The sequence below is a fragment of the Anomalospiza imberbis genome, chromosome 22 (genome assembly GCF_031753505.1).
Source record: "Anomalospiza imberbis isolate Cuckoo-Finch-1a 21T00152 chromosome 22, ASM3175350v1, whole genome shotgun sequence".
In the NCBI taxonomy this organism is placed as follows: Eukaryota; Metazoa; Chordata; class Aves; order Passeriformes; family Viduidae; genus Anomalospiza; species Anomalospiza imberbis.
Window position 1 is genome coordinate 2,009,940 of NC_089702.1, and position 22,391 is coordinate 2,032,330.

The following is a 22,391-nucleotide window of genomic DNA, read 5'->3' on the forward strand; positions in this document are numbered from 1 at the left end:
CAAAGACATGACAGCCTTTTGACATCTGTATAATCCTTCAGTATTGGTAGGGCCCAGCTGCTGTTCCAGACATGCAGGGCTTGAGGTAATTCACAAATTGGGATCAGTGTTTGCCACAATCAGGCTGTGCAGAGAAAAGCAATGTGTGACATTTTTTAATTGCTCCTCTAAGTGTTAACATCTAACACAGCTACAACTTCCCTTAAAATGCAATAGCACAGAACAAATTTCTTATGCCTGGGACCACACAAAGTTACCTATAGGATGGATTTTGCTGTGTGGCTGACTGGCCTTCTCATATATTCTGGCCAATATTTCTCGAGGACCCTGTGCCATTGGTAGATTAACTTCTCTACTATTTCACCACGAGTATGTCAAGCACAAAAGAGAAAACTGTTCAGCTTATCAGTTGACAGAGGAGAACTTGTGATTCCCAAGTTGCCCTATATAGTGAGAGTGAACTGGTTGCTGCTGCCTTTTGAATACGCGGAGTCGGGGTAGCTGTGAACTATCACACCATGAAAAGAACCACGTATGCTTTAGTTAAAGATATAAATTACACTTCACAAACATTAATAGTCCTAAGAACAGAAATGACACAAGTTGGAGATGCTGCCCTTGAAAACTGAACAGCAATTGACTACTTGGTGTTGAGACATAATCAGGGATGTGAAGAATTTAAAGGCATGTGTTGGTTCAACCTTTCCAATAACTCCTGACTAATAGAAAAGAAAGAAACAACCAAAGAAACCAGCCACAAGTACTACAGAGACAGAAGAACTAGATTTCTCTTGGCTGGCTTCATGGCAACACACTCAAAACTTAGGATGGTTAAAACAATCTCTTGCGCTTATCATGATGTGATGTGGTACTCATGACCTTAATCACTTGTGGTTTAATTCAGTGCTTACTGCTGTGCAGACTCGGTCAATAAAATAACTGCATATGACACTTTAAAGAAATTATATTAAAGTCTCAAAGGGGGGATTTGTTACTGAACAAGTTCTTTTTCTTCAAGAAGTCTTTGCATCTGTGGGGGAAGATGCTGGAAAATTCTTTTGACTTTAGCACATAGTGTATGATGTCTATATTCATGGTTAATGCTTAGTTTTGTAGCAGCAGGTATTTGCCTAGTATACATACCAGAGATTAATGTCACCTTGTGTTAACTCCCTACATCTGTGGCTGTGTCAGTCTTGTGTCAGCTAATGCTTCCTTATTTACTTATATCATTGATTAATATGTACTAACCAGTATCTTAGTTTTGCGATGTGTTGGTTTGGAACATAGGTATCTGCTAAGGAAGGTGGGAACCTCCCTTGCAATAGAGAATATGACCCCCTTCTCTCTGAATTATATTAATTTTGAAATTAAGTGGCTTTCAGGCAAAGATATGGAAAAACGAATATCAGTTCTTTACTAGTATGTGTATGCATAACAAGGCAAACAAACAAACAGCATCAGCACCAAACACAACCAGACACCCAGTCCCAGGCTCTCGCGGCCGCAGGCACTTTCCCCTTTGGTGCAGTTCCGGGCACAGCCAGCAGGGGCGCTGCTGGCTCACGGCCATGCAGGGCAGGTGCGATGATTCCCCCAGGGCTGCAGGGGGCGCTGTGGCGCGGCTCGGCCGCCTCTCCCTCACACGGTAATGGGGGATGGGCCGGATAGTGAAATGGGCTGCAGCAGGAACCTCAGAACGGCGGCTGGAACAGCCACCAGGCGGGCTCACCCTGGGCAGCAAGCAAGAAGCAGCAGAAACTCAGCAGCAGCAGCCTAAACTGGGCCAGGAGAGGCTTTGCTGGAGAAGGAAAGGGCCCGGGGTCCCGAAGTTTTGCCTAAGGCATGTAAGCAGATGGTGAAAAGGGTCCCACTCTAGTGAGATGGAGTGTTAATAAGGTCCCAGTGCAATGGCTGCCCCCACAAGCAGACCTTCAGTCATGGTAGGAGAAGTCAGCAGGAGATGGAGCCTCACAGTTCTGGTGAACTCCCCCCACAGCGACCGCAGCCTGCTTTCCTCTGAATACCGCGAGAGCAAGAGAGCTAGGAGTTGCACCCAGCTCCCTTTGACCCAGCCAAAATCTGGCAGTATCTCTGCCCCTCCAAGAAAAACTCCCCAGCTGAGAGAGTAGCTGACCACACCCTTCCCATGACGATTTCTTTTATCTATTGTAAGTATCGGTTGTTATGGTTTCTTGGCAACAGATGGGAGAAAATCCCATGAGAGATAGAAACAAAAGGAAAAATCCTAAACCCCAACATGAGAACAAGGATTGTTTGTCAGAGTGAAGAGTAATGAGAGAAGTACAATATGACCTGATCACATATTTGGGATACTCTCAAAAAGAAAAAAATCATCAGAAGATCTGGAACCATATCCAATCAAGTCCATGGACATAATTAACATATGCACATGTACTCAAAAACGTGATGAATAAGTATTAGTTTTTGGAATACAACCTGGTCTGCTAAGTTAGTGGGCATGCTTAGAGGAAACATCCCCATGCATCCAGCTCTGCTAATAAAGTAATGTCAGCTTTCTGACACAGAAAATTGGTTGGAGAGTTTATTTCCCAGTTTTTGGTGACAGTGGGGCTTTGAGCAGCCCTGGTCTGGGGGAAGGTGTCCCTGCCCATGGCAGTGGGTGGGACAAGATTGTCTAACCTAAACCCTTCAATGTCTCTATGATCTGTGGTTGGTCCATGGCAGACCCTGTCTTCACCACGGTCCATGTTCCTTTGTCTGTAATGCAAACCTTGGGCACAGGTTTGGTCAAAGGCTTCAGTTGGGAAGGCATTGATGGATAGATTACATCTATCCATACGTGACAGAAATGTGAATTAATAGTGAAGCCCTAAGTCTTCTGCACAAACTCAACCTAAAGTCATTTACCACAGCGTATCCTGAGTATGGCTGATACCAATTCTAACTTCTGAAATATCTCAGCACTTCATCTTAGGACAGAGATGGGCACTGCATGAGCTGAGGGCCCCTATGAGATGTGTGCCTCATCTGCCTGTGCTGCTGTGTGCAGGCTGTGGACCCTAGACTGGGTAATGGAGGGGAGGAGAAGGTAGGGATGAGGTTGTGGGCTGTTTCCACACATTGCTGTTTCCCAGCTGTTGGGAGGAAAAGGTTGAAACTGAAAGACTTGGAGAGGAGGATGATAGATTTGCACAAAGTGACCTTGTAGGTTGGGAGGCTAAGAACATCCATATGGGAAACTTCACATATTTACTGCTGATTATCCTGTCTCTCTTCTAAGAGATAATATAAAAGCTATCAGAACCTTAAGAAGTGTGAAAAACGCCAATCACTTGTTTTAAAATTTTAGAAGTTTATTAGGAATAAAATGGTTATAAAAATAGAGTAATAAGAATTTGGACAATCAGAGTTCAGACAATAAAGGACAATAAAAAACAAAGAAATATGGACTGTCCAAGTGCCTTCCTAAAGCAATGTAGTCCAGAAAGCACCCACGCTAACAAAGGATTAATCCTTAAAAGCAGTAGCCTGTTGCACATTCATGTATCTCATACATGGTGCATAAATTCTTTTCAAATAAAGGGTGTTCTCTGGTTATTGTCAACTTCTTCCCCTTAATCCTGGTGGCTCCTTAAAGATAGAGAGAAGGTGGAAGGATGTTTGTCTTTTCCAATAAGAAGGCAGTAACTCTTTTCTTGGGGATTTAGGTGCCTTGTTGCTGTTATCTCTGTGTGAACAATTTCTTGATTATCTCATCCGTTTCTTGAGCTAGTTAAAAAAATATCTTACATTGCATGGTTTCTGTTTTAACATTATGTTATAACCTAAAACCATATCTACCACACTACTTAAAAGAGGTTAGTACAGTAATATTGCAAAGAAATCAATACAATATAACTTTCCAACATAACACATATTGTATTCAATTTAATATTTGTGAAGAGCCAATCATTTAATATGCATTTTTCACAAGAGGCATCCCTCACAGACAGTCTTGAGCCTCCTGCTGGGAGAGTGAAAGATCAAAAAACTCAAAGGTCATAAAAGCACAGCATTGTGATAAACTGCATGAGCATGAGGCCCCTTGAGATACTGGGACAGTCAGTGACCCGCCAAGATTGGACTGACCCTAATGGTGCCACTGTTCCTCTCTTATGTGTCTCTGCAGCCTGGCAGTGCCCTGGGACCCTTGAGTTATTGAGGTAAAGAAATAAATCTACTCTTTGCATTTCAGCTGTGGTTTGGTGATTTGGGCATATCAATTCACACACCAACCCACTCCTGCTACCCTTTGGAGCCTTGCTGTTCCTGATGGGCATTGACTGTGCAGTACACAGGTACGTTTTCCTCAGTGCCAAGGCAAAAGGGCACAAAGTAAAATTCACTGCAGGGACTCCCACCCTCTGCTTCTCCACCTTTTATCCTAAGCAGACTGGAGGAGTTGGTATGGAAAGAATGAGAACTTGGAGGACAAGGCTTGGATGCAAAACAACTTTATTGAATCAAAAGAAGAAAAGCAGGAGGCTCACAGAGAGCACCAGCAGCAGCCACTAAGATGAAGTGGAGCTTCTGCAGAGTAGGCATCTGCCCACCCTGCAGAGGACAGCAGGGCAACATGTCCCCCACTAGACTGGCCTGGGGAGACACAGACAGCAAACAGGGGAGAAAGAAAAGTAGAAGGGAATAATGTCTTGAAGATGTAAATACAATGTCCAAAGCTCTGTCTTCAACCCAGAACTAGGTTCTGAGGTCTTGGAGGTTCGTGCCCATGGACGTTGCCAGCAGATTTAGCAGGGACGGCATCTGCTGCCACCATAGCAGTTGGTGATGCAGGAGATGTCAAAGCCCCCAGAGCTGATGGGCACTCCGCCACAGCTGAGGATGTTGCCAACGGCAGCAGAGGTGGAGGATCCCACGGCGGTGTTCTGTGGGAAGGAGCTGAGGATGGGGCCGGGCAGGGTCACCAGCACAGCAGGCGGCTCAATGACAACGTGGGAGCTCTGGCACTGCCTGACACAGCACTCATTGCAGCTGTTGGCCAGCGGGCAGGGGCCGCAGGGCTGGCAGCAAGGGTCGCAGGGCTTGCAGCAGGACATGGCTCGGGGTCACAGGTGCACCTGGCACAGAGGGCAGGGAGAAGCACAAAGTGAGGACACAGGAGAAGCAGCACTGCACCCAAACACCCTGCAGCCAAGGCACCTCCTGGCCCACATTGCACTTGCCAGCTCAAGGCCCAGGAGATACCTCAGCCATGTCCCAGCCTCTCTCTGTCTGCACAAGACCTTCTCTCCCCTGCCCTCTCCCAACCGAAGCAGCTCCCAGCCCTGGGCTCTTATAGCCCCTTTCAGCTGAGACCTACAGCCCAGCAAAATCTGCTCTTGAAGCAGCAGGAGGAGGAGGAGGAGAGGCTTCCCACTCACCTGGTTCCTGAGGAGGAGGAGGTGAGAGAAGTGGATGAGAGAGCAGAGACTTGGGCTGCCTTTTATAGGAGACCTGCCCTGCCTCAGGCCCAGAGGCACCTAAGTGGAAGTCATAATTTTCTGACCAGCTCATGTCAAATATGAACCACCCCATCTAATGGTGGCGAATGTGTCCTAGTTTCCTGCATTGCTGCCTTTTCATTTCCTGGCACATGCCACTTGCTTTCCTATATGAATTCTTCTGTAAGTGTTGGGATGAGAAGCCCAAGAATTTCTGGGATCATAAAAACAGGCAGAATGCTCAAGTCCAGGGCTGGTAGCATCCCATGCCGGCACGTAATGTAAAGCTGTGTGATTTCTATGGGTTTGTTCCAACAAAAATATGGCAAGGCCGTAGTGGAAAAGTAGAGTTCTCCTGTATTGGCATCCATGCCAACCTTGAAGGACTGCAGCTTTTAGGAAGGGCTCATCTTGGAACAGAGAAACATGTCAGGAGGCAGAAAAGAACAGTTGTGCACTCACCAAAATTCCCCCATTCCACATCCCACAGTGCCATGGTGGACTGGAGGAAATAGCAGATTCATTACTGAAGGATGGAAATTGAATCTTTAAGAAAGAGGTGTGGATGAACTGAATCATAGAATCATAGTATGTTAAGGGTGGGAAGGTACCTTAAAGATCATCTAGTCCAAACCCTCCCTGCCATGGGCAAGGACACAGAAGTTAATTCAAGGGCTGTTTTGGGGGAGAGGGGGTTGCATTTTTTTTTTCTTTTCTGCTCTTTCTCAATATCCTGTTTTATTTTTTCATTGTCAATGTCTTAAACAAATATTCCGCAACTCAACTCTATTTTTTTTCTTTTCCCAACCATCTATCCCTCACTGAACCTCTCTTCTGGGCAGTCCACTCTGTATGTTTCCCAGACAGGCCTTTCAGAAGACCTCAACTGTCTTTGTAGTCCCAAATTTCTGAGTTGGGATGTTCATAGGGGTGTTCCCTATGATGTCCATGCTTCAGGAGAGGTGGGAGAGAGGGAAAGACTCAAAGTAGAATTCTCCTGTGTTGGCATCCAGGCAGAAAGACCTTGCACCCTTTGGTGCAAGGCTGAGCTCTGCAGGAAGGGGCCTCAGTTCTCCCCTGGCATCCCAATTTTCCCCATGCACCCAGAGATGGGAAAAAGATCCTCTTGCTGTGAGGGGCAGGGATTATTGCCTCAGGGAAGAGGAAATGGTGGAGGAAAGAGCTTCTGGCGTGGAACTGTCCCAGGATGGGATTGCAATTGCAGTGAGAGAGGAAGGGTTGTTCTGATTGGTGCTATCTTTCCAGGAACATGGCAGGTACAGGTGGTGGCTTGTCCGTGTAATTTTGCTAGCCCATGTGAATGACCTTTCTTCTTCCAGAGGTGCTCTGTGTGATGAGAGGTGGGAATGTGCTCTCTGCAAGTCATCTTAGCCCTGAAAATATGTTCAATGAACATCTGGGGCTGCACGGAGCACTGCAAGGCCGTGCTGGAAGAGCAGTATCTGTCTTCTCTGAGAGAAAGTGGTATTTCCCTCTCAGAAAAAAAAAGTTGTGGGTTGAGATAAAGACAGAAGGATTTCTTACCAATTACTAACAGAAAAAACAAGGCATGATTTGGGGAACATTCATTGTACACTTTACAAACAAAACAAAGCAAGACTGTGCAAAAAAAACACTAAAATAACTTCACTCCATCTCCAGTTCTTTTTCAGTGATTCAATTGCTCTTCCTCATCCCTGGTTCTCTTCTGTTTCATCCATGTTTAAGCAGCACAGCAGGATAGAGAATAAGGGGTTGCAGTCAGAACACAACAGCTATTTTTTGGGCAAAGATCAACTGTAACAGAACTGATCATGAAGAAGCAGCAGGACTTTGGCAGTTAGCCTAAAAAAAAAAATCACACCTTCCTACCTTTACAGACAAAGTTGCTAGACTTGCAATTTTTGGGGGGGTATGGAGGTCCTGGTCCTTGAACATGAAAGGAGTTTGACTCAAAGATGTTTGACTTTCCCTGTACCACACAAGAGAGTCTGTTCTACATCTCACAACAGAGCACAACCCATGTCCCAGTCCATTCAGTTAAACACCCATTTGCTGTGAGATGCAACCACTTCCAGACTCAGCACCAGGGAGATGAGCTGTACAAGTGCATATGGCATTTGTTTGGAGAGGAGGAAACTGTGTCCCATCCCAGTCACCAGCAACACTCCAGCATAAGAGGATCCATTCAGGGACTGCAATTCAGTGGTCTGCCTGGAACAACTCAAAAATATGTGCGTTCATATGAGGGCAGGAAGAAGTCAGCACCTGGAGTCTCTGCTGACACAGCATGTCCCCTCACATGGCAGTCCTTGGGCAAGAAGCACAAAAGTGGTGCCCATTTCCTAGCAACTTTGACACAAACAAACCCACAAGACTGACACAGGTTCACATCAACAGACCGCATGGAATGCCAACAGCCCTTGATCTGAGCATTCTGCACGTGCTGATATATTTACGTCCCGGAAATATGGGCTTGTCCTCCCAGCTATTACAAAAGCCTCAAGGGGGAAAGAATATGGCATGTGCCAGGAAATGAAAAGGCAGCAATGCAGGAAGCCAGGACACAGCCCCTACCATTAAATGGGATGGTGCACATTTGAAAGGAGTGGGTCGGAAAATTATGACTTCCACTAAGGTGCCTCTTGGCCTGAGGCAGGGCAGGACTGCTATAAAAGGCAGCTCAAGTCTCTGCTCTCTCATCCACTTCTCTCACCTCCTCCTCTTCAGGAACCAGGTGAGCAGGAGGCCTCTTCTCCTTCTCCCCCGGCTGCTTCAAGAGCAGCTCCTGCCTGGCTGCAGGCCTCAACTGAGAGGGGCTGTCATAGTGCGGGGCTTGGAGCTGCTTGTGCTGGGAGAGGGCAGGGGAGAGAAGGTCTTGTGCAGACAGAGAGAGGCTGGGACTTGGCTGAGGGGGCTCCTGGGCCTTGAGCTGGGCAGTGCAATGTGGGCCAGGAGGTGCCTTGGCTGCAGGGTGTTTGGGTGCAGTGCTGCTTCTCCTGTGTCCTCACTTTGTGCTTCTCCCTGCCCTCTGTGCCAGGTGCACCTGTGACCCCGAGCCATGTCCTGCTGCAAGCCCTGCGACCCTTGCTGCCAGCCCTGCGGCCCCTGCCCGCTGGCCAACAGCTGCAATGAGTGCTGTGTCAGGCAGTGCCAGAGCTCCCACGTTGTCATTGAGCCGCCTGCTGTGCTGGTGACCCTGCCCGGCCCCATCCTCAGCTCCTTCCCACAGAACACCGCCGTGGGATCCTCCACCTCTGCTGCCGTTGGCAACATCCTCAGCTGTGGCGGAGTGCCCATCAGCTCTGGGGGCTTTGACATCTCCTGCATCACCAACTGCTATGGTGGCAGCAGATGCCGTCCCTGCTAAATATCCTGGTGGCATCCTTGGGCACCTGTCTTGACCTCTGAACCTGATTCTGGGCACAGATAGAGCTTCTGAACATTGTATTTAAAGCTGCAGGCTTCTTTTTCCTTCTTGTACTCTCCCCTCTCTTTTATTCACTCTCTGTGTCTTCCCAGGCCAGTCTAGTGTAGACATGTTGCCCTCCCTCCCTCTGCAGGGCAGGTAGCTGCACACCCTGCACGAGCTCTGCTGCATCTTGGTGGCTGCTCCTCTTGGCCTCTGTGAGCCACCTCCTTTTCCACTTTACACTCAATAAAGTTGTTTTGCATCCAAGTCTCGGCCTCCATATCTTCCTTTTTTTCCATGGAAAATCTTCCACTCTGCTCAGAGTAAAAGGTGGATGGGCAGAGCATGGGAGTCCCTGTAGTGGACTTTCCTTTCTGCCTTTTCCATTGGATTTGATGACAAACATCCCTGGCTACTCCACAGCCAATGGCAAACACGGAAAAGATGGCTCCAAAGGGTGGCATGAGTGAGGAAGGGAAACAGCAATGTCTGAGATCAGCCAACAGGCTCATCTCTTCCTTTTCCTCCCCTGCATTGCCCAGTCTAAGGTCCATGAGCAGCACATGGGGTCAAAGGTAGATGAGACAGGTACATCACAGAGTCCTTCAGCACCTGGCAGGACCCCGCTGCTGTCCAGACACGCAGGGCTGAGGTGATGCAGAAGATGGGATTGGTATCTGACAATCAAGTTGAGCAGACTGTGGGGTGCTACCTTTCCTTCATTAAGGAGAGGGAAATACTCAGGATTCTTAAATGCTCAAGGTCAAAAGGAGTGAAGGAACTGGATTAAGGACTGGGTTTAGATGTAGATGGTGGCCTTTACAGGAATGTAAGCCTCTGGGGAAAGGAAGGCTGCAGGTTGCCTGGAAACACTGATAGCAAACAGCTGAACTTGGCAGGAGTCAGAGTAGGGAGCTGCAGCTTCTGCAGAGGAAAGGCTGCATCTGCCAAAGGCAAAACCATTTTGCCAGGAAGCTTGCTTTTAATGAAAACCCTTCAAGAGGAGAGACAGTGGGTGGTTTCCCTGTGTGGCGATGCCAGCTGATGCTGGAGTTCCCCTCTACTCCCTGAGGCCATGAGGCCCTGAAATCAAGGCCAAATGTTTGAATGCCTGGTAAGAACAGTAGAACAGAACAGCATTTTACTCTTACCAAATCAATGGAACAATGTAGTCTTGGAGAATTAGGTGTGTTATAAATAACTGGATAGTTGTTGGCCTTTACTGCTATGTATTATCTTTTGCAGACTATTATTAATCACAACATTTTTGATGCCGTGCAATTTGTAATCATTTTTAACTGGTTTTGGATATAGTATAATTTGTCAGCTTTTGCAGCCAGTGCTCTGGCCACGTGTAGTTTATATATATTAGCGTGATAAATATAGTTTTGGCTTTTGCAAAATATAGAATAGAGACTATATAATATTAACTTTTGCAGAATGTTTTTATCTTTCTAGCTAGCTGACAATCATGAGAAAACTCAGATAAGTTTGTGGAAATAGCTAAAACTGTCTATGATTAGATAACATTGAAGGAACCACATAAATAAGATTGAAAGAAATGATGTGAAAAAGACTCCTGCCACTGACTCTGCGGCAATCTCTAATTCCTCGTTTGTCATTGTGAGGAAATGGCATACATGCTGTAAGAAAATGGCATATACATTGTGAGGAAATGACATTCATGACTCCCAAAAATCAAATCTACACTATTGCATGATGGGCTGAGGGTTGAAAAAAGCTGAAGAATTCCTGAAACATGTAAAAACACTCACAGGAATGTTTGAATATGTATAATCCTCATGATCATGCATCTAACTAAAGTAAAGAAAAAGTATGTAAGAAAATTGTCAGTGCAGCAATGACTGACTGTCAGAGAGAGTCAAAGAGAAAAAAGGAAAAGAATGCTTAATGTCCCTTCACATGGCAGTCCTGTGCATGCAGGAATGAGAGCCATGTAGATTCCTGGCAATTCTAGTACAAAAACCCACACAGGGCTTCTGACAAAGGTTCACATCAACTGACTGCATGGAATGCCACCATCTGAGACTTCTGCCTGAGCTGACATGTCTATATCCAGGAAATATTTGGGCCTCTCATCCCAGCACTTATGGAAGTCTTCAGATAGGAATTCTGATGGAATTAAACAGGAAATGAAAAGGCAACAATGCAGGAAGCCAGGATACAGCCCCTACCATTAACTGCGATGGTGCACATTTGGCATGAGCTGGTCAGAAAATTATGACTTCCACTACGATGCCTCTGGGCCTGAGGCAGGACAGGTCTGCTATAAAAGGCAGCCCAAGCCTCCTCTCTCTCATCCACTTCTCTCACCTCCTTCTCCTCAGGAATCAGGTGAGTGGGAAGCCTCTCCTCCTCCTCCTCCTGCTGCTTCAAGAGCAGCTTTTGCCTGGCTGGAGGTCTCAGCTGAGAGGGGCTATAAGAGCCCAGGGCTGGGAGCTGCTTGTGCTGGGAGAGGGCAGGGGAGAGAAGGTCTTGTGCAGACAGAGAGAGGCTGGGACTTGGCTGAGGGGGCTCCTGGGCCTTGAGCTGGGCAGTGCAATGTGGGCCAGGAGGTGCCTTGGCTGCAGGGTGTTTGGGTGCAGTGCTGCTCCTCCTGTGTTTCCTCACTTTGTGCTTCTCCCTGCCCTCTGTGCCAGGTGCACCTGTGACCCCGAGCCATGTCCTGCTGCAAGCCCTGCGACCCTTGCTGCCAGCCCTGCGGCCCCTGCCCGCTGGCCAGCAGCTGCAATGAGTGCTGTGTCAGGCAGTGCCAGAGCTCCCACGTTGTCATTGAGCCGCCTGCTGTGCTGGTGACCCTGCCCGGCCCCATCCTCAGCTCCTTCCCACAGAACACCGCCGTGGGATCCTCCACCTCTGCTGCTGTTGGCAACATCCTCAGCTGTGAGGGAGTGCCCATCAGCTCTGGGGGCTTTGACATCTCCTGCATCACCAACTGCTATGGTGGCAGCAGATGTTGTCGTCCCTGCTAGACATGCTGCCGCTAATGTCCTCAGGCAAGAACCTCCAAGACCTCAGAACATGGTGCTGGAATGAAGACAGAATTTTGAAACACTGAATTTAGACTTTTTTGCTATTAATTCCATATTCTCTTCTCTCCTCCCTTCCTTTCCTTTCCTTTCCTTTCATCACCACCCAATGCCAGCCTATTGGGACCGTCTTCCCCACACCCTTCCTCCCTCTCTCTGGTGGCCAGGCCTCTGGACGCAACCCCCCTTGCATCTTTGTGGTTGCTCCTGGTGCTGTCTCTGACATACCCGCTTTTCTTCTTTAGTCTCAATAAAGTTTTTTGCATTCACACCTTGGCCTCAGATTTCTCCTTCATTCTGTGACAACTCTTCCAGTCTTCTCAGGAATACAGTGGAAAAGCAGGGCGTGGGACTCACTGCTATAGATTTTCCTTGTGCCCTTTCCTTTTGAGCTGACAAAGATACCCTGACAATGAGGGTGATGAGGCACTGGAACAAGATGCCTGGAGAAATTGTATTTTTCTCATTTCTGGAAATGTTCAAGACAAGATTGCTGAGGACATTAAGCCACTTGGTTTGTTGGATGCAGTCAATGCCTCATTTGTGGGGTTGCTGTGAATTTGAAAATGAAATTGAATGTTATTTCGGTTAGCTTGAGTTGGCACAGTTGTACAGAAGGAACACCCAAAAACCAAAAAACCAGGTGGAAATGCAAAGATTAAATTTATTTCCATACCTCACTCCATGGACGAGTTCGAAGCAATGCTTGGGAGAGATGAGTAAGTAGGAACATTGTCCCTCTTAGGCTCAGTCCTTGCTGGCAAGGCTCCTCTTTGACCAGTGCTCAAGTATGTCTGTAAGAGAGCCTCCATGGCTTTCTAAATAGTGATGTTGTTTCTACACAGATTCTGCTTCTTCAAACTCAGGATAAAACAGCAGTAGGTATCCTTTATGGGTTTTTTTGCACACAGTTGGAGCCAACAGTCAGGCGTGGCAGGAGCTGCTGGAATGTGGTCCCAGAGTCCATTCCTGCAGCCTTCTTACCCAGCTGCCAAACTTCACCATTTTACACAAGAGGGAAGACCCATCACGGTGTGAAAAACAATTGAATCAATAAAATTTCTAACAGCCACACAGTAGTCCAGGCTTCAGACTGGGATGAATGTAACTTTCATTAACTTAAAGAAAAATTATATTAGTGGCCCTGCAGCAAAGAGGGAATTTTCCTGACCTCCACCTTGAAAGAGGAGCTGTGTTTTTGGCCTTTTGGTCCTGCATGATGCGTTGTTGCTTTCCTGGACATAGTTGCTGGGAACACCATTTTGGGGGGATATGGACGTCCTGGTGCTTGAACACTAGAGAGAGTTCACAACTCCTTGACTGTCCCAGTGCCACCCAGAACATATATCCTACCACTGAGAGCACGGCAATATCTGTACCCTAATCCCTTCAATTCCATAGTTCCATTTGTTGTAAGGTCTTGACCCCCACCTCACTCAGCACCAGTCTGAGTGATAGCATTGGCCTGGACAGGAAGAGACTGTGTCCCATTCCAGTGATAAGGATTCAAGGAGATAAGGATGCCTGAAACACAGAGAGTTGGATGTCCCTGGAGCCAGCCAAGGCTTGTGGGTGTGTTGGGTCTGGCAGAGATGCAGTTCATGTTCCCCACAGCAGCCCTGGCAGGGCTGTGCTCTGCACTGGATGTTACAAAGGTGCTGGTAACACTCTAGTCCTTTGGCTCCTGCTGAGCACTGCTCACACAGCACCAGCACTGTCTCTCCAAGATTTCCTTCCCCATCAGGAGCTGGGGGCTGGCAAGATCCTGGGAGTGGAAAAACTCTGACAGTTGACCCAAACTGAGTAAAAGTATGGCATATTCTATGCCATATGACAATGAGCTCAGACACAACAGCTAGGGAAAGGAGAAACAAAGGCGGGCATTTGTAACTTGCAATGCTTACCTTCAAGTAACACCACTACATGTGCTCAAGCCCTGCTTCCTGGGAAGTGGCCAGATAGAACTTTCTGACTGGAAGTAGAGCATAAGAAGTGGGTTTTTTTTCCAGTTTACTACTGCATGCAGAACCTTTCACTTTCACCAACTGCCATATCTTAAAATTCAAGTTGATTTCCTACTTATTTTCCAAACCCTGTTCACCTCAGAATGGAGAATCATAGAGTGGCTGCAGGGCACTGGCCATCCAGCCAAGGTCAACCCAGCACAGCTGGTAATAACAACCAAGGATTGCTGCTAAGAACATGTGGTGAGAAAGAGCAGCATGTCGCTGGAGAAGGGGCCATGTGGAGGTAGATCAGCACTTTTGTGGGACAAGTGGCCTTGCTGTGGCCCCTGGAAAGAAACAAAACACAGCACAAGAAAAGAACGGGAATGAGGTGGAAGAAACTGGCATGGACAGTTGACCAAGTAGGCTACCCCGGTAGGGAGGAATTAAGATGTAGCACATGCCTGCATGGAATGCCACCAGACCATGATCCCAGCATTCTTCCTACTCTGATTTGTTTATATCCCAGGAATTCTTGTGACTCTCATCCCGGCACTAACAGAAGTCTTCAGGTAAGAATGCACACAGCAGAAGCCAGGAAATGAAGAGGCAGAAATGCAGGAAACCAGGATACAGCCCCTACCATTAACTGCGATGGTGAACATTTGGCATGAGCTGGTCAGAAAATTATGACTTCCACTACGATGCCTCTGGGCCTGAGGCAGGGCAGGTCTGCTATAAAAGGCAGCCCAAGCCTCTGTTCTCTCATCCACTTCTCTCACCTCCTCCTCCTCAGGAACCAGGTGAGTGAGAAGCCTCTTCTCCTCCTCCTGCTGCTTCAGGAGCAGCTCCTCCCTGACTGTAGGTCTCAGCTGAGAGGGGCTATAAGAGCCCAGGGCTGGGAGCTGCTTGTGCTGGGAGAGGGCAGGGGAGAGAAGGTCTTGTGCAGACAGAGAGAGGCTGGGACTTGGCTGAGGGGGCTCCTGGGCCTTGAGCTGGGCAGTGCAATGTGGGCCAGGAGGTGCCTTGGCTGCAGGGTGTTTGGGTGCAGTGCTGCTCCTCCTGTGTCCTCACTTTGTGCTTCTCCCTGCCCTCTGTGCCAGGTGCACCTGTGACCCCGAGCCATGTCCTGCTGCAAGCCCTGCGACCCTTGCTGCCAGCCCTGCGGCCCCTGCCCGCTGGCCAGCAGCTGCAATGAGTGCTGTGTCAGGCAGTGCCAGAGCTCCCACGTTGTCATTGAGCCGCCTGCTGTGCTGGTGACCCTGCCCGGCCCCATCCTCAGCTCCTTCCCACAGAACACCGCCGTGGGATCATCCACCTCTGCTGCCGTTGGCAACATCCTCAGCTGTGAGGGAGTGCCCATCAGCTCTGGGGGCTTTGACATCTCCTGCATCACCAACTGCTATGGTGGCAGCAGATGTTGTCGTCCGTGCTAAAGCTGTTGTCAACATCCTCAGACAAGAACCTCCAAGACCTCAGAACTTGGAGCTGGAATGAAGACAGAATTTTGGGACATTGTATTTAGGGCCTCTGACTTTTGTTTCCTTCTTCTCCCCTCTTCTCTCTCTTGTGTTCCTTTCCAGTCAATAGCTCTCAATGCCAGCCTAGTGGGACCTCTAGGCTTCTCTCCCTCCCTTGCTCTGCAGACCAGCAGATGGATACCCCCACTGCACCTCAGTGGCTGCTCCTGGTGCTCTCTGGGAACCACCTCCTTTTTCTTGCTTAGAGACAATAAAGTTGTTTTGCATCCAAGCCTTGGCCTCTGATTCTCTTTCCATCTGTGTCAACTTTTCCAGTGTGCTCAGGGCAAAAGGTGGAGGAAGCAGAACTTGGGACTCCCTACAGTGGATTTTACTTTGTGCCTTTTCTCTTGAAGCTCACAAACACATCCCTCAGTATTCCACTACAACTGCCATGGGAGGAAGATGGTTCCCCAACTTGACAGAAATGGGGGGTGAAAGGGGGTGCGTGGGAATCAGCAATGCTTGGGGACAGCCCACAACCTCCTCTTTTCTGACACCTCCCCCACACTTACTGTTCTGCCCAGCTGCTGTCCAGACACACAGGACTGTGGGGTTTCATAGGTTTGGGTTGGCAGCACCCACACAGATGGGCTGATTGGGGTCAGCTGTTCTGTCGAGCCCTTTACAGGTGAATTTACCATGAAGGAAGCTGTGACCCCATGAGGAACATGCATCAGAAAAGATTATTGCCAGGACTGTCCTCTGCACTGGAAAAACAGTCAAAATGGAGCAGGTCCTGCTGATAGGAATTCTTCCCCTGTTGGTGACCTGCCCTGGACCATTGTGTTCTTGAACAAGGGAACCCTTTGGAAATGACCCACTTTCCTGGGGTGACTTTATTATGCTGAATTGTGTCCCCATTCATCTGTTTAGCCCAGAAATAACTTTTGCACTTTTCAGACTTGTTCTGAGAGCATCAGGGGCGGGAAAGATGCGCGTAGTTTGTTTTCAGAAACTGCACTCACTCCGCCACATTCCAGCTCCTGGACTGTGGTGTCTGCAGATGGACTAACTGTGGTACAGAGCTCACCTTTGCTTTTAGTTAGTTTTTAGTTAGCTGAGGCAGAGAAGTTCCCTGGACTGTGTTTTTTCTTTTTATTGGGACTGTTTAAACCTGCTCTGGGCTGAACACCCAAAAGAGCACCAGTGGTTCACATCCGTGGCCCACCGGGTTGGCCCTGGGCTGTGGTATTTTCAGTGCCGGAGGGACTGATAAGAGACTGAATGAGCCGAGCTACAGCTCAAGAAGGGGCCTTTCTGAATTTGTCATCTCCTTGGAGTGGCAAGAGCTTTTGTTGTTTAATATTGTTCTTTTTTTTGTGCTGGTGAATGCTTTTCCTGTTAAATAAAGAGTTTTTTTCCACTTTTCGCCAAGGAAATATTTTCCTGAACCAGTTGGGGGAGGGGCCACTTGAATCCACTTTCTAGAGGAACACCTTTAGAGGTTTTCTTCCAAATTTGTCCTAAACCAGGACATCCACTGTTTTCCATGGGAATCCTTGGAATTAAAGAGGCACCATCCTTTTTGTTGGAATCCTTGAACTGCTGGAAAACTGGATGGAGTTTTCCAAAACCTTTTACTTTCCAGAGAGAAAAGGCTCCGCATCATCCCTCATAGCACAGGTTCTCAGGCACCTTGGTCATCTCTGACACATGCAGAGGGATTTCAGTGGCTGCTGGATTGGAATTTGACACATTCCTCAGACAGTCCTGGCTTACTGTTCAGACTGGCACAAAGATGCATCTTTAGACAAAACACTCCAATGCATTTCTGACAAAGCAAAAGAAGGGTGTGGGAATGGCCCCACTTGCCCACCCTGTGCAGAGATCATTTTACTCTTCACCTGCTGTTTATCCTCTGTCTGTCTGGAGAAGTAGAATCTCTGTGAAGAGACAAGGCAGTTGTTTGGAGAGACTTGGAGGCCCTCTCATGTAAATTCCTGAGATCCCTGTTTCGGGAGAGGGCAGATCAAAGCTCAGAGATCACAAAAAGCACATGGTGATCACAGCACTGGTGCAAAGAGGAACCCTGCCAGCAAGGACTGTGCTTTAGGCTGATGAAATTCTTGCCTTTGCACCCCTGAGCAGGACAATGTGCATCCCTGCCTGAGTGTTAATCCAGCCTCCTCTTCAGAGTGAGGTAAGGCAATAAATTTACTCTTTGTCTTTCCACCATGGTTTTGTTGTTGTTCCAAGTGCCTGACTGTGTTGACTGAAACACTTGGGATGGAAGGGAACTTAAACATTTTTTTATTTGCAACACTCCACCCACCCCACAAACCATGGGCAAGAATTGTCCCCACCAAAACAAGTGGCTCAAAGTCCTGAGTAACCTTGCATTAAAGACTTCCAGGAATGATAAAAAACATCTCTGTTCCAGTGCCTCATCACTCTCACTGTCAGGGATGTCTTTGTCAGCTCAAAGGAAAATGCATACTGGGGGTCCAGGTCTTTGCATTTCTGCCTTTCTGATGAGGAGACTGGAAGAGTTGTCACAGAATGAAGGAGAAATCAGAGACCCAGCTTGCAGTGCAAAAAGAACTTTATTGAGTAAAAAGAAGAAAAGGAGGAAGTTCACAGAGAGAGCATTATAAGAAACCATTAAGATGCAGTGGGAGTGTCCATCTGCCTGGCCTGCATAAAAGGAGGAAGGGAGTGGGGGCAACAGGTCCCACTAAAGGTGGCATTGTATGGGGGTGACAGAAATAGAAGGGAAGAGAGAGGAGAGAGGAGAAGAAGGAACAAATGGCCAAATACTCTAAATCGAAAGTCCCAAAATTCTGTTGTCATTCCAGCCCTATATTCCAAGGTCTTGGAGGTTCTTGCCTGAGGACATTAGCGGCAGCATGTCTAGCAGGGGCGACAACATCTGCTGCCACCATAGCAGCTGGTGATGCAGGAGATGTCAAAGCCCCCAGAGCTGATGGGCACTCCCTCACAGCTGAGGATGTTGCCAACGGCAGCAGAGGTGGAGGATCCCACGGCGGTGTTCTGTGGGAAGGAGCTGAGGATGGGGCCGGGCAGGGTCACCAGCACAGCAGGCGGCTCAATGACAACGTGGGAGCTCTGGCACTGCCTGACACAGCACTCATTGCAGCTGCTGGCCAGCGGGCAGGGGCCGCAGGGCTGGCAGCAAGGGTCGCAGGGCTTGCAGCAGGACATGGCTCGGGGTCACAGGTGCACCTGACACAGAGGGCAGGGAGAAGCACAAAGTGAGGACACAGGAGAAGCAGCACTGCACCCAAACACCCTGCAGCCAAGGCACCTCCTGCCCCACATTGCACTGGCCAGCTCAAGGCCCAGGAGCCCCCTCAGCCAAGTCCCAGCCTCTCTCTGTCTGCACAAGACCTTCTCTCCCCTGCCCTCTCCCAGCACAAGCAGCTCCCAGCCCTGGGCTCTTATAGCCCCTCTCAGCTGAGATCTACAGTCAGGCAAGGGCTGGCCTTGAAGCAGCAGGAGGAGGAGGAGAAGAGGCTTCCCACTCACCTGGTTCCTGAGGAGGAGGAGGTGAGAGGAGTGGATGAGAGAGCAGAGACTTGGGCTGCCTTTTATAGCAGTCCTGCTCTGCCTCAGGCCGAGAGGCATCGTAGTGGAAGTCATAATTTTCTGACCAGCTCATGCCAAATGTGCACCATCGCAGTTAATGGTAGGGGCTGTGTCCTGGTTTCTTGCACTGCTGCCTTTTCATTTCCTGTCTTTTGCCCTGTGCGTTCCTATCTGAGGATTTCTGTTAGGGCCGGGATGAGAGGCCCAAGAATTTCTGGGATATAAACTCATCAGCATAGACTGACTGCTTGGATCATGGTCTGGTGGCATTCCATGAGGTCACATTATGCATCTTAATTCCTCTCTACTGGGTCAGCCTTCCGTCAATAGTCCATGCACGTTTCTCCACCACATTCTTGCTCTTCCTCTGTGTTGTATTTTGCTTCTCTACAGGAGCCACAGCAAGAATGCTTCTCCCAGAAAAGTGTTGCCCTACCTCCCTAGGGTCCGTTCTCCAGCCACATGCTACTCTTTCTCACCGTATATTCTTTATTGACAATCCTTGGTTGCTATTACTAGCTCTGCTGCGTTGACCTTGGCTGGATGTCTAGTGCTCTACAGCCAGGCTATCACTCCAACTTCTGAAGTGTACAGGCAAGTAAAACTAAGGTGCAAAAAAAATTGAGGCGTGAGGTAAGGTGGTTGGCTAAAGTAACATTTTCATAATACTTTCCTCTTGAAATTTTACTTCACACTGTAATGGATCCCGTCCCTTGTGTAATAGCTGAATGATTTGGAAGCTGGGGAAGAAGGCTGAAGGAATGGGCTCTGTGTCATTAAAGAGTCCGGTGTCTCCAGCCATGTCTGACTGAGTCAGCTTCAGCTGTGTCCAAAAGGGACTCAGCGCTGCTGAGTCCAACACAGAGTACATCTGTCACACTGCTGATGCCTCTGTGGAAGCATATTTCATTAGAAATGGTTTGCTTTGGGAGGAAAGGGTTAAAACCAGAAGAACTAGGAGGATGATTGTAGGCTCAAGTGACCTGGCAGCTGAGAATGCCATAGCCTGGAGAGTATCAGTGTGGGAAACACCAAAAGCATGCCTACTACTGCTTTAACCTGTTTGGAGAAGTAGAATCTCTGTGTAGAGACAATGCCAGTGTTGGGAGAGACTTGGAGGCCCTCTCACAGATGTGCTTGAGCTCCCTGTTTTGGGAGAGATAAGATCAAAGCTCAGAGATCACAAAAAGCCCAGGGGGATCACAGCACTGGTGTAAAGAGGAGCCCTGCTAGCAAGACTGAGCCAAAGGGGAAAAATATTCCCACTTGTGCATCTCCACCTAAGCGTTCCCTTGGTCTTCTCTGTGGAGAGAGGCAAGGAAATAAGTTTGCTCTTTGCCTTTTCACCATGGTTTTGTGGTTACTCCATCTACCTGAGTGTGTCAACTCAAAATCTTGAGATGGAAGGGAACCTAAGCAACATTTTCTTTCATTTGCACGCACCACCCACCCAACAAAATATGGACAAAGATGGCACGCACAAAATCAAGTGGCTCAAAGTCCTCAGCAACCTTGCCTTAACATTTCCAGGAATGAGAAGAAACTTATCTGTGCAACTTGTTCCAGGGCCGCATCACCCTCATTGTCAGGGTATCCATGTCAGCCCCAATGGAAAAGGCACCAGGAAAATCCATAGCAGTGAGTCCCACTCTCGGCTTTTCCAACTTTCTCCTGATGTGACTGGATGAGTGCTCAGAGATAACGGAGATAAAATAGGCCCAAAGGTGGATGCAAAAAGAATTTTATTGAGTCTAAAGAAGAAAGGATGGGGATTCACAAAGAGAGCAGGAGGAGCAGCTGCTAAGATGCAGTGGGGGTATGCATGTGCCCAGCCTGCAGGATAAAGTGAGAAGAGGGGTGGAAGAACAGACCCACTAGGTGAGCATTGGCAGGTAATGACAGGAAAGGAGAGAGCAGAAGAAAGAACTAATAGCAAAAGTGTTGAAATTCCATGTTAAAATACATAGTCTTCATTAGAGCAACATGTTCTGAGGTCTTGGAGGTTCGTGCCTGAAGATGTTGGCATCAGCATTTTTAGCAGGGACGACAACATCTGCTGCCACCATAGCAGTTGGTGATGCAGGAGATGTCAAAGCCCCCAGAGCTGATGGGCACTCCCTCAGAGCTGAGGATGCTGCCAACAGCAGCGGAGGTGGAGGATCCCACGGCGGTGTTCTGTGGGAAGGAGCTGAGGATGGGGCCGGGCAGGGTCACCAGCACAGCAGGCGGCTCAATGACAACGTGGGAGCTCTGGCACTGCCTGACACAGCACTCATTGCAGCTGCTGGCCAGCGGGCAGGGGCCGCAGGGCTGGCAGCAAGGGTCGCAGGGCTGGCACTGCTGGCACTTCTCAGAGCAGGACATGTCTGAAGCCTGGTGCTGCACCTGGCACAGAGGGCAGGGAGGGAGCAGAGCACACGCACAGCTGAGACACAGCCCGCAAGGCACCCCCAGCAGGACAAGGCCCCTGCTGCCTGCGGAGCTCCAGGCGGTGCAGGCCCAACCTGCGCCTCCTTTGCCCGAGCCCAGCACGGTCCTACCGAGCTCCGCCAGGCCCAGCTGTGCTCCTGCCTAACCTGGATGAAAATCAGCACCTCAGGCCAGACTCAGGCTCTGGCCAGAACACACGGTCTCCCCTCTGCCCACACCACCGCCATTGCAGAACACCCCCAGAAGGACAAGGAGCGGGAACAAGGGCCAGAAAGATCAATGCTGTTGTGGAGAGGGTGGAGGAGAAAGGGGCTTCCAACTCACCTGGTTCCCAAGGAGAAGGAGGGGACAGAAGTGCTAGAGAGAGCCACCAGTTAGGCTGCCTTTTATCCTGGCCCCACAGTGCCTCAGGGCCCAAATGCTGCGCAAGTGACGATATTCCTGCATGGTCCCAAATGAACGGAAAGATCTCTGGGAATGGTATGGCATGAGGTGGTTTTTCCCTCTACAATGACTTTGCATTTCCTGGCTCACATCATTCCCATTCCCTCATGGACACTTCTTCTGAATGCTGGTATGTGAGATCCCATGTTTCCTGGGGCCAAGGATGTGTCTGTGTGAGTAAGAGACATGAACTATGTGCAGAAGGGATCACAAGGAGCCCGGTGATTCCAGCCTGTGGCATTCTTTACGGTATTTTCTGTTCCTGCTGGCTGGAAGGGCCTCCTCTGCTCTCAGCCATCCAGTCTTTTGCTCACCACCCTACTGCTCTCCTCTATATTTTGCTTTTAAGGTAAAACCTCTTTGCCTTCCTTCTTGACCTTCACAGTGCATGAGACTCCTGTAGCACTGCTGCCTCAGCTTCTGTCCTGCTTGGAGCACCATGAACCTGGTCTTGCTGGGAGCTCCCCAGTACCTCCTCAGTCACGTCCCTTCCTAAGGCCTCTGCCCCATGTGCTCCCCCACAATAATGTGTGTGGGAGTGTGGCTGTGCCCCAGTGTGTGCAAGTGTCTGCACA

General features: G+C 48.8%; 4 pseudogenes; 2 read left to right on the forward strand and 2 right to left on the reverse strand.

Annotated features, from left to right (window-relative positions):
* Positions 1-4,772: 4,772 nt before the first annotated feature.
* LOC137486809 (feather keratin Cos2-2-like) lies at positions 4,773-5,538 on the reverse strand (annotated as a pseudogene).
* Positions 5,539-11,099: 5,561 nt separating this feature from the next.
* On the forward strand, positions 11,100-11,870 carry LOC137486850 (feather keratin Cos2-2-like; annotated as a pseudogene).
* A 2,673-nt stretch (positions 11,871-14,543) lies between these two features.
* On the forward strand, positions 14,544-15,625 carry LOC137486811 (feather keratin Cos2-2-like; annotated as a pseudogene).
* A 2,621-nt stretch (positions 15,626-18,246) lies between these two features.
* LOC137486844 (feather keratin Cos2-2-like) lies at positions 18,247-19,015 on the reverse strand (annotated as a pseudogene).
* Between the last annotated feature and the right edge of the window lie 3,376 nt (positions 19,016-22,391).